The following is a 12,182-nucleotide window of genomic DNA, read 5'->3' on the forward strand; positions in this document are numbered from 1 at the left end:
ATCATGCATCATCCCAGCGCCAGGAAAAAGTGTTAAATTATTTGAGCTGCACACTGCAGACCATCAGGATATGATTTCTAACTTCCTCTTAAGGCAGTTTTAGAACTGTTTATAATATAAAAAATTAATTGCACTGGGTGTGATCTCTTCAGCCCTGCCCCCCTCCCCCTTGCTCTTTCCTTGTGTTGCAGAAATCCAGTGGGGTGGGGTGGGGTGAGGTGGGGGTAGGTTGCTGTATGACTGCAGGGGTGATAGCCTTGCCACTTCAAAATGCATGGAGAGATTCTGGAATGGACATGAGGAAGGAGCACACAGTACAGACGGGGAAGGAAGGAAGGAAGGAAGGAAGGAAGGAAGGAAGGAAGGAAGGAAGGAAGGAAGGAAGGAAGGAAGGAAGGAAGGAAGGAAGGAAGGAAGGAAGGAAGGAAGACTATAGTCATGTGGTGGACTGTATTTTGAGGGTCTGGACTCTCCACAGGTATCACAAGTCCCTTCAATTGGATTTTCAGGTTTCATTGGGGTGGGTTGTAAGTCTTTATTTACAGGTATGTACAGGTAAACATAGATAATAAGCAGCAGCCAGAGTGCCCCATAAGTAAACCTGCTCCTGTCTTTCAAGACCCAAGTCTACGGATCTTCAACTGGTGGGTTGAGACCCTAAGGTGAGTCACAACAGCACTACAACCACCATACAAATATATGGTCAGAAAATAAACAATCAGTGGGTCCCCAACTATATGGGTGGATTAAAGGTGAACCCTCAATTTGAAAAGACTGAAGACTACTGTAAAACAAGGAAGACCTGTGGACATAGGACACACACAAAGTACATGTGGAGTGGGGGCTGCCAATTACCCAGTAACAACACCTTGTGCCATATAGGATGCCTCTGCACAGAACCCCATTTGGAAAAGGGGAGTATGTGGTGCTGTTCCCAGAAGCAGGAGCTGAAAAGGCCTCAGACAGTGTGTGGTGCTTTGGATCTAAGCCTTGGTACTTTTATTTGTATAGGGGTTACGTGCCCTGCCACCTGTGCAGCCGTGGGCTAGCTGTATAGTCCCAAGGAACCCAGGTGCCCCCCAGCTGGCAGTTGCGGACAAGGAAGGGGCTGGCTTGTGCAGCTGTGGCAAGCTGAACAGGCCCTAGCCAGCTGGGGAGAACTAGCCTCAGAGGGAGGCAATTGGAAACCCCCTCTGGATACTGCTTACCATGAAAACCCTATTCATAGGGTAGCCATGTCGGGATCGACTTGAAGGCAGTCCATTTCCATGTTCAAAATTCTTTCATAAATTAAATAACTTTAATGTAAACAAATTAGACTCTTTTTATTTGGGGGATGGCTTGGGTTTCTCTCTCTCTCTCTCTCTCACACACACACACACACAGTTTCACACGACTGTTACAATACCCTCTTCCTGCCCCACAAAAAATGTTGGGATACGAGCCAGAGAAATCAACGTTTCCAAGATTGTTTGGGCTGGAAATAGAAGCTGTGTAATTGCTTGCCATGTTTATTTCTGAAGGACTGCATGAGGGTGTCCTTTTCACATTGAGATCTGCTACAGAACCCTTGTGTATTACAAAAAAGTCATTCTGGGGCATGTTCTAATCTGGGGTGCACACTCAGAGCATTGGCTAGCTAGGTCTGTTAGCCTGGCATGAACCAAAAGTACACCGCAGAAGTCATCCGGTGTTGCGGGGGATCAGAGACCCCTTACTTTTGGGTCCCAATGTCTCCAGTGTCCTATGGACCAATCAGCATGAAAGAGGAAGAGACTTATGGAAGCCATCATTCTTGCTGAACCTCATCAAGGTTCTTGCTGAACCTCAAAAAAGACATACCCTCATCTTGCATTCATCACTCAACAGAAATCCAAACAAAGAGACTGCAAGCTCATTTTATTGTATAATTTTAGAAGGTTGTATAATGTTAGGTGGCATGGCTGTGAGGGAGCATGGCATGACTATCATAAAGGGACCCTTCACTGCTGAATTTGCCTCTACATTACTGCATAGAAGCCACCCAATTCTCCCTCATGGCTGCACATTACAGGTGAGTACTAGTGGTAGGGCCAGTTCCAGATCAGAGAAGCCCCCTGGCAAAGTGCCCTCTGATGGACACTTTCTGACATTGGTAGCCTCTTGCAGGCATACCTGTTGTGGCAGCCATTTTAATAACCCATTATGTGTAACTGGGGGCATTGTGAAAAATTAAAATGACTGACTGCTGCTGCTCCTGCCAGGCACAGTGGACTCTAATGGCTTTGGGAAAGTTTGTCCACCGCTCCTTATTTCCTAGCTACAAACCCCCAGATAAGCTTCCAAGAGACCCAGAGTAGCCTGGACTACAACTCCTTTAAAATAATATTCTCAAAGAGAGTCAGAGGTGTTCTCAGGCTTCCAGTAAGGACAGACACTGCTTCTTACTAAATTAATGTTACTATTTATTTTAATATTAAAAGCAACTGAAGCCTAGAACCACTGTCAGCCTTCTTAATAGCAACAACATTACTTCCCATACTGCCTCTAAGGGGCAGATGACACCCTCTGCAATAATGAACACTTCACTCACAACAGTATTGTTGCATGCCCTTTATCACAACGAGTGAAGTCAGGAGTTGCCAACCTTTTTTGCACCCATGGGCATATTTGCAAACTGGACAAACTGTTGTGGGCACCATACACATAAACTGTAACAAAAAATTATATACCACTTGAATGTAAAAACAATATATAGTGTTTTTACACACACACCACAACTGATTCTGTTGGCTATAAAACACTGCTTCTTACAAGTTTAAGTGGGTGCCAGAGATGGCTTCTGCAGGCACATATGCACCTGTGGGCACCATGTTGGTAACCCCTGCATCAAGATGTCATTTAACTAATGATCACTAATGATCCATTATCCAAGGGATACTCATTATCCAAGGGAATATTCAGGCATTCTTCACTCACATATTGAACAACATGGGAGCAAGGCCCAGGACTGTGCCAAGTAACTCTGTCCCTTGACACTGCATGTCCCTCCCTCGACATCCATGTGTACAGTCTATAGCAAGTGGCTCTTTGTGTGTATGGGCTGCAGGTTCCAGAAAAGCCTTCACATATACAACTATAATAGGCCTGTATTGTTCAACATGGGAGCAAAGCACACCCAGATAGGGATTATTACAACAACATTCCATATAATTCTTCCTGTGTGTGCAGCAATTGCATTTCCTCAAAAACAAGATAATCATTGTGTGAGTGCTGGGAAAATGTGATATTTCCTCATCAGAAGTGCCATCTAGACCCCCACATGAAATAACAAAAATGTCTACATTTGTTAAGCATATAAACTTATTATTCACAAAGGCTCTAAGGGCAATAGGTACAGTACAAACTTGTATTTGTTTTTATTACTTTAATTGTCTTGGATTTCCACAGTCATGAGACTTGTAGTTTGCTATGCTTAGGGAGGATTGAAAAGTGATTTTTTTTATTAGAGATCCCTAGCCTCTTTCTCAAAACCACAGTTCCCAGAGTTCTCAGGGGAGAAGGAATGACTTATATCAGCTTAAGTCATAAAAATCCTGGAATAAGAGACCTTGTCCAAATCAAGATGGGAGCATTATGCCAAACTGGTATGATTGATGGCATGGCGTAATGGAGAATCCAGCACACCACAACGTAATTTACCAGATAGTTTTTCCACACTCTTGCTAAATTTGTCCTGCCCCCAAATTGGCCCCTCTGAGGGTATACATTGTGCTTTTGTGCCAGTGGACTGCACTGAATCACTGCCTCCAGTCCGGGCAAACTGCATTGCAGGCAACTGGGTTATTTCCTACAAATCTAGGGGTAGAAACAAACTCACTGTTCTTCTGGTTCCAGTGCATCTCCACCTTTCTCTTCTAAAAATGGGGGCACATTACATGACTAGGCAAACCCTGCCCCTTTTTACTGTAAAATCTGCTGGAAGCAGCTTGAGTGCATTTTTAAAAAATTTGCTTCAACCTGTTGCCCCTCCAGGTGTGGCCAATGGAAACACTTTAATCTAGTGACTAACGTGTTTTACAGCCTAGGTGATTGGGTTCAGTACAGAAGGCTCAGACTTTGCAGAGGAATATTCCATAGAGGCATGGTCCCAAATTGGCAGATTTGGGGTGCTATTAAGGATGCCAGTTTGATGGACAGACACTTCTGACCTCTGAGGCATAACCCACTAGGAAAATCTTCTGTACAAGGCCTCTTGAAATTAATGAAAGCCATGAAAGAGCTCAGTAATTGTGGGAGTGTCTAAATAGTATAAATCTAAGGGTTAATCAGCACTGGACCGTGGACTCCTCCAGACAACCTATTTACTCAGCATTCATTTGGATTTGCTTGCACAAAGTTTGTGGAGAGGATACATTATAGCCAGCCTTCATTGAGCATTCTGTCTGATTTATTTGCAGGCAGGTTAACCAGAATGAGCATTCATCCATCCTGCATTCATCCTGATTTGCTTGTGGGTGTTTATACTTCTTGCCGTTGGTAATTCATTTATCCCACACTTTTCAATGCATTTCCCTATCACTTTCTAAACCACAAAAAGTCTGTTGGGGGGGGGGTTGTGTGGATTTTTTGTGCTAGGGTCACAGATCACTTTAATCCACTTTAAATATACAAACCTAGACTATGTGAACACATTGATCACCTACACCAAAGTGTTTCCATTAGCTAAACCTGGAGGGGGAATGGGATGATCTGCTGAACAGTTGCAAAATCTCTTTGAAGCTGAATTTTTTTAAAAAATGAAGTCAAGCTGCTACTACCAGGTTTTGCAATAAAAAGGGGCAGGGTTTGACTAGCGATGTGTGCCCCTGTTTTCAGAAGAGAGAGGTGGAGATGCACTTGAACCAGCAGGATAGCAAGCTTGGGTTTATCCCTAAAGTTCCAGTATGTGCTTGAATCCCTCCCACAAATTACTCACAGTCTGGAATCACTGCCTCCTTAGTTGTATCAGGGTAGGGTCAGGAATTTCCTCTAAGCCTTCCATGGCAAGAAGTATTGCTAACGTCCCCAGCTCTTAGACATATTGTTCTTGCACAGGAGAATGTCCTTATAGTAGCATACTGTGTTCCCTGTCTGGGGCCATTTGGATTTTTCACTTCAGGCATCAAAATGTTTTGGTCTTTTCATAGGTGCACAAAACCTTGCCTGACACAGTTCCGAAACACTAAAGGCTGCAGCCCAGGGATGGGGAACCTGTGTCCCTCCAGATGTTGTTGGACTCTAAAGGTGGGGGAGAAATTCAATTCAGTTCATATTTAATGTCAATCTATCAAATTTGCACTTTCCAAAATAATGTGAGTACTGAAATACAGCCATCCTTCGAAATTCACACTTATCTGAATTTTGCAGTGCCATTCTCCAAACAACCAATGTTTACAAAAAGGGGAATGTGTGCATAAAAATGAATATATTAGTGAAAATAACATACATAAATGCATTGTATGTTGAAAAATAGTTTGCAAAAACATGTACATTAGTCAAAACTGCATTCAAAAATGTATTTATTAGGAAAAAATCATGCTAAAGAATTTTTATGAGAATTTTATTTCCTAAAAAAAAAGAAAAGCAAATTGCTGCAGAAATGTGGAGAACAGAATTTAAAAATGGAAAAATGAGAAACTGAGAGAACTGAAATGGACGGATCCTTCCATCCGTACTGGACTCCAATTCTCATCAGTCCCAAGCAGCATGGTCAATGGTTGGGGATGATGGGCGCTGTAGTCCCAACAACAGGGGGGGACTGGTCCCCCATCCTTGCTAGACCCAGATACTGTCCAAAACAATGAAGACCAGAAACTAGGTAGCAGTCCTATGTAAAAAGTATACAAACTGGGGCTCAAGAAAAATGAACATCCTTCCTGCCAACAGTCTGAAATAGGAAATTATGGACACGCTTATGTCCAATTAACTACTAAGCATGTGAGTGTGTATGTAGACTGTAGTGAGTCTTGGGTGGAATTCTGTCCTTTCCACACATTTTGGGAGCATTTCCTGCTAACTGAGTATCACTGAACTGACTTGCCCTGAGCTGATTTTCTCGGGCAACAGGAGCTTTCCCATGATCCAGGGTTTAAAGAAGCTGTTTTTCCTATCTTGCTGGATGTTTATACTGGCTGAGCTAACAATTCTCCTACCAAGGGGCCTCAGCAGCACCCTGAGTAATGAGCTCTCACTGCACAAGGATTTCTTCAGTATTTATTAAAATGTGTTTATGGGAGGGGGTAGTTTATTTGACCGTGCTTGTATCATAGAGCCTGCCCCCCCATCTCCTTCCCCAGGAGACAACTCTAATTGTGCTATGGACTCTATAATAATGTAAAGAGAGAATTTGGGTACTCTCTGCCTGACGAGGCATGCATGCCAAAAGAAATCATTATTTTATGATACAAGAAAAGGAGCTCTGTCTTCTTTACTACCTCATCACCCTAGCAGGGTACAAATTATGTCCCAGAACGCCGGGGGCAGGGGAGGCAGCCATGGGATCTTGAATGCAGCCCCAGATTATTCTCCTGTTAGCCAAATGCTGTACCAAGTCCAGAAAATCCTGCTAGCAGCCTTACTACTTACACACACTGTATAACAACACTCCTTGCCCCAAAGAGCATACAGGTGCACTGGTCAAGGAGGCTAAAGCCCAGTATGTATAAAACAGCTGCCCATGCCCCAGGTTTGACACGGAAGCACACAACCATGACGCTTTCCTCCTCCATGAAAAGTGAGATGCAAGCCTTACAGACTACACAACTGATGTCAGTCCTGACAGGCAGGGGAGACAACTGCTCATGGGTGACAGGAATCAAATGCCCTTCAAATTGCCAAAGATCTGTTTCGAATTGATGGAAAATTTAGAATTGGTGGATGCTTGGAGATATATAAATGACAATGCAAAGGAATTTACTTACTTTTCAGAAAGACATAAAACATTTTCGAGGATTGATATGATTTGGATGTCTAAAAATTTAGTGAAAGATATTTCCAAGATGGATGTGTTACCAAAAACCTTTTCGGATCATAATCCAGTGATATTGACTTTAAAAAAAAAAAAATCTTGGATTTAGATGGAGACTAAATGAATCTTTATTACAGAATGATAAAATAGTGCAGGAATGTAAGAAGAAATTAAAAGAGTTTTTTGAACACAATTTACATAAAGGAACAGATGAAAATATTGTTTGGGATACAAGTAAAGCATTTATGAGGGGATATTTTATTAAATGTAATTCTGAATTAAAAAAGAAGAAACAACAGAAAATGCAATTGATCTTGGAAGAAATAAAACAAAAAGAGGAAGAATTGAAAAAGAATCCAACTAAAGCTTCTACTGTAAATCAAATTAAAATGTTACAGAAACAAGTGTCAATGTTGACAGTTAGAGAAATTGAAAGGAAATTAAATTTTGCTAAACAAAGGATTTTTGAATTTGCAAATAAACCAGGGAAATTGCTAGCATATAAATTAAGAAAAGAACGACAAAAAAAATCTTATTTTAAAGATACAAGAAGGAGATGAGATGTTGACAGACAATTTAAAAATCCAAAGGGTTTTCCATCAATATTATTCAACTTTGTACAAGTGTCAGGAAATTCCCTCAGAAAAAATAGAAGAGTATATATCCAAACAGAATTTGCCCAAAATTACAGATCTTCAGAGACAAGCTATTAATGGTCCTATTATGTCAAGAGAAATATCTGAGGCTATAAGTAAAATTAAATTAGGAAAGGCGCCAGGACCGGATGGACTATCAGCAATGTGTTACAAATGCTTGGAGGAGGAACTTTTACTACCTTTACTGTATACAATGAATTCTATTTTACAAGAGGGGAAGATACCGGATAGTTGGAAAAATGCCAATATAACATTAATACCTAAAGAGGAGCAGGATTTAACTAAAACAAAAAATTATCGGCCAATATCTTTACTGAATAATGACTATAAAATTTTTTACAATGATTTTGGCTGAAAGAATGAAAATAATATTGCAACAATTTATTCAGGAAGATCAAGCAGGGTTTTTACCTAAAAGACAATTACGTGATAACGTTAGGAATGTTTTGAATGTGTTGGAATATCTAGAACAACGAAATGACATACAAGCTGCTTTGATTTTCTTGGATGCTGAGAAAGCATTTGATAATTTGAATTGGAAATTTATGTTTAAGGTTCTAGAGCAAATGGACTTTGGAGATAATTTTATAAAATGGATCAGATCGATTTATACATCACAGAAGGCACAGATAATTGTCAATGGGGATTTAATGGACTCATGTGAAATACAAAAGGGTACAAGACAGGGATGTCCATTGTCCCCCCTTCTATTTATTCTGGTTTTAGAAGTGCTGCTTAGAGACATAAGGCAAGACAAAAGGATTTCGGGAATAAAGATAAAAAAAGAGGAATATAAATTGAGAGCATTTGCTGATGACTTGATAATTGTATTAGAAAATCCCTTGGAAGGAATCAAAGTATTGATGGATAAATTAGAAGAATTTGGACCATTAGCAGGATTTAAGATCAATAATCAAAAAACGAAGATGCTGGTGAAAAATTTATCTTTAAGAGATCAAAAAGAGTTAATGGAGAAGATAGATTTTAAAATAGAAGAAAAGGTGAAATATTTAGGTATCATTATGACAAATAAAAATTCAAAGTTGTTTCATAATAATTATGAAAAACTATGGACAGAGATTAAGAAAGATTTGTTAAGATGGGATAAATTACAGTTGTCATTAATGGGTAGAATATCTGTAATAAAAATGAATGTATTGCCGAGAATGATGTTTCTATTTATTATTATTATTATTATTATTTATTAAATTTATATACCGCCCGACTAGCAATAGCTCTCTGGGCATTTCAAACAATACCTGTCATATCCTCTGATCTACCTTTCAAACAATGGCAAAAAGATATTTCTAAATTTGTTTGGCAGGGGAAAAAACCAAGAGTTAAATTTAAATTACTACAAGACGCCAAAGAAAGAGGAGGGCTGGGATTACCGAATTTGAGACTTTATTTTGCTGCTTGTTGCTTAGTCTGGATAAAGGAATGGATTCTATTGAGGAATAAAAGATTATTGGATTTGGAGGGTCACAACCTGAAGTGGGGATGGCATGGATATCTATGGTATGTTAAAGTAAAAGTTAATGTGGATTTTAATAATCATTTTATAAGACGTCCTTTGTTGAATATATGGAATAAATACAAAACAAGTTTTTTTTCGAAAATACCACTATGTGTTTCAAGTCAAGAAGCATTTTATAGAAGAGAAATGGCTGGAAAAGAGAAATGGTTAACTTACCAAGAACTATTAGAAAATGTGCATGGTGAATATATAATGAAAGAGAGAGAACAACTAATAAAGGAAGGATATAGTTCACAATGGTTTGCCTATTTACAATTGTTAGAAAGATTTAAAATGGACAAGAAAATGTATGGGTTTGAAATAAATAAATCTGATTTTGAAATAGGTTTGTGTACAAATGATGAATGCATAATTGCAAAAATGTATAAATTTTTTATTAAAAATGGACATGGAAGAAGAACAAGTAAAAGAGTATATGGTTAAGTGGGCAAAAAAATTTGGTTATAATATACAAATGGATCAATGGGAAAATATGTGGAAAAAAGGTTTGAAATTTACATTATGCTATAATCTTAAAGAAATTTTTTATAAAATGATGTATCGTTGGTATATGACTCCAGAAAAGTTGTCAAAAATGTATAGTAATGTTTCTAATGTATGTTGGAAATGTAAACAACAAGAAGGATCTTTTTATCATATGTGGTGGTTGTGTAAACAGGCAAAATTATTTTGGGCACAGATAGGTAGGATGATGCAAAAAATCTTAAAGATAAATATTCAGTCAAAACCAGATTTTTTTTTATTGGGTTTTATGGATAAGCAAATAGAAAAGAAATATGGAAGAATAATATTATATATGATTACGGCAGCAAGATTATTATATGCACAAAAGTGGACAATGGAATCAACACCAACAACGGAAGAATGGCTATTGAAATTAATGGACTTAGTAGAGATGGATAAATTGACATGTCTACTTAGAGAAAAATCGACAGACACATTTCTTAAGGAATGGAAGCCTCTCTTGGACTTTTTGTTGAAAGAAAAAAATGAAATGATGATAATGGGATTTGACAATTAATTAAGATAGACTTTGGAAAAAAGTGAATTTCGTATGTTCTAGGAGACAGGTTTGATATATATGATATACTTATAGCTGATCTGTGACAAATCGGAAGTCGTTTTTCTTTTTATTTTATTTTTTTTCTGTTGTATTTGTATTTGTTTTTATAAAAATTTGAATAATAAAAAAATTATTATAAAAAAAAAGGAATCAAATGCCCTGGTTCGTTGCATCCAACAGTGTGCCAATGTTTCTGGCTCTCTCCCATTTTGGACACTTCCAGGAGGCTGCTTTCCTGGTGCCAGCAGCATTTTTGTGACGTACACAAAGGATCAGAATGTCTGACAACCAAAATCCACACAAGGAATCCAGAGGCAGCCTGCTATGAGGTGCCCAGCTGGCAGCAGAGCTAGAGGCTAGAGTTCTACACATCTTCACACATCTTCAAACACACACAGCATCTCCTCTTTCAGTGATGTTTTGTGCAGGAGAATTTAATTGCCCCATATTAATTAGTACGATAAAAGAGTCGTTTGGATTTTCAAACTCAAACATCATTCCTGGACCATACTGCTGATCCGACTGTGCTGAAGATGTGCAGGATCAGCACTGGTAGCCTCGCAACTGTGGCACAAAACCAGAAATTGCAACAATAATAACTTTGCATATAGTGCTTTATGAATGTTCAAAGCACTCCCCAAATGTTAACTCAGCTATCTTAACAGTAGCTGCCCATATTGAAAATTCGACATGGTGGCTTAATGGTAGCAGATTAGGGATAATGGACAATCAATGCACCCCCAGATGTTGTGTGGCCGACAGCATTCCTGACCTTTGGCCATGGCTGTTGTGGCTGATGAGAGTTGGAGTCCAACAACATCTGGAAGGTGACAGACACCCTGTCCCCATCCCTTAAATAGTAGGTGATGTGAAAGGTCTTCCTTGAGAACCTGAAGAGCTACTGCCAGTCAGAACAGGATATATGTTACTGGGCTAAAGGACCAATGGTCTGAGAGCTGGTCACCGACTGACCCCAATATTCCTAGTGAAAGCAGTTGTCTAGAAGTACCTCTTAGTACAATACATTTTGTAGCCATGAACCAATTCTTGAGTATAAATTCAGTCAGTTGTGAAAAGCATCAGAAGGAATAAAATGTGCCCTTTAGTATTAAAATATGCATATGCCTTGACAAGGAAAGGGTTGGCTCCAACCATACATGTATTTTGAAGGAGAAAGCAGCGATTTATACACATGAGCATCCTTTGTTATTAATACCATGTATGTACTTTTTTGTCCTCTGAAAATCAGTTCCCAAGTACAAAACGTTTCACAGCATTACAAGTTGGACTGTCTTGATCACTGCAATTCAGTGGCCCAGTGACTTGAACCTGAATGGTCCCTAAAGGGAGTGGAGGATGTTTGAACTGGAATGCACATGTTGACATCATCTCTCAGAGCTAGAACCAGATTTGAAACAAGATTGCACTTTGAATTGAGACATAGGCCTATCTCTCACTGATGTGATAAAACTGTGTTTGGGATGGTCCTCTACAGACTGCATATGTGTAGTCGGGGGATTCACATGATGGAATGCTTCCTCCATAGAAAAACATTCCTTGCATGTAGAAAGCTAGCATGCTAAGAAGGAGGCAAGGCAAAAGCCCTGACATGCAAGTTTTCTTATGTATACAGAATTATTTTTTGTAAGGAGGAGCATTCAGTCAAATGAGCTCCCCACCTGCAATCAGCATGTTGCCCCTGCAAGTTCTCACTGCCTGGTGAAGTGAAGAGTGCATAACAATGCGAAGCATAAGAAAAGGCAAGTTTTATTACATTTGTTCTTGCATTAATGACTATTTTTAGAAATCAGAATAGCAACCCCTCAGGATTGGGACTGTGGTAGGTGGGGAGCAGAGAGTTTAACCCTTTTCTTCTCTGCCATGGTCTTGGCAAAAATCCCTCTCCCCATCTGCTATTTGAATTAGAGGGAAAGCTCC

General features: G+C 39.3%; 1 protein-coding gene across 3 annotated transcripts in view; it reads right to left on the reverse strand.

The window, feature by feature from the left end:
* Positions 1-12,182, reverse strand: part of ANGPTL6 (angiopoietin like 6) — a 62,152-nt gene that overhangs the window by 48,616 nt on the left and 1,354 nt on the right. The window lies entirely within an intron of this gene.

Source organism: Rhineura floridana, chromosome 3, assembly GCF_030035675.1.
Source record: "Rhineura floridana isolate rRhiFlo1 chromosome 3, rRhiFlo1.hap2, whole genome shotgun sequence".
Taxonomy (NCBI): domain Eukaryota; kingdom Metazoa; phylum Chordata; class Lepidosauria; order Squamata; family Rhineuridae; genus Rhineura; species Rhineura floridana.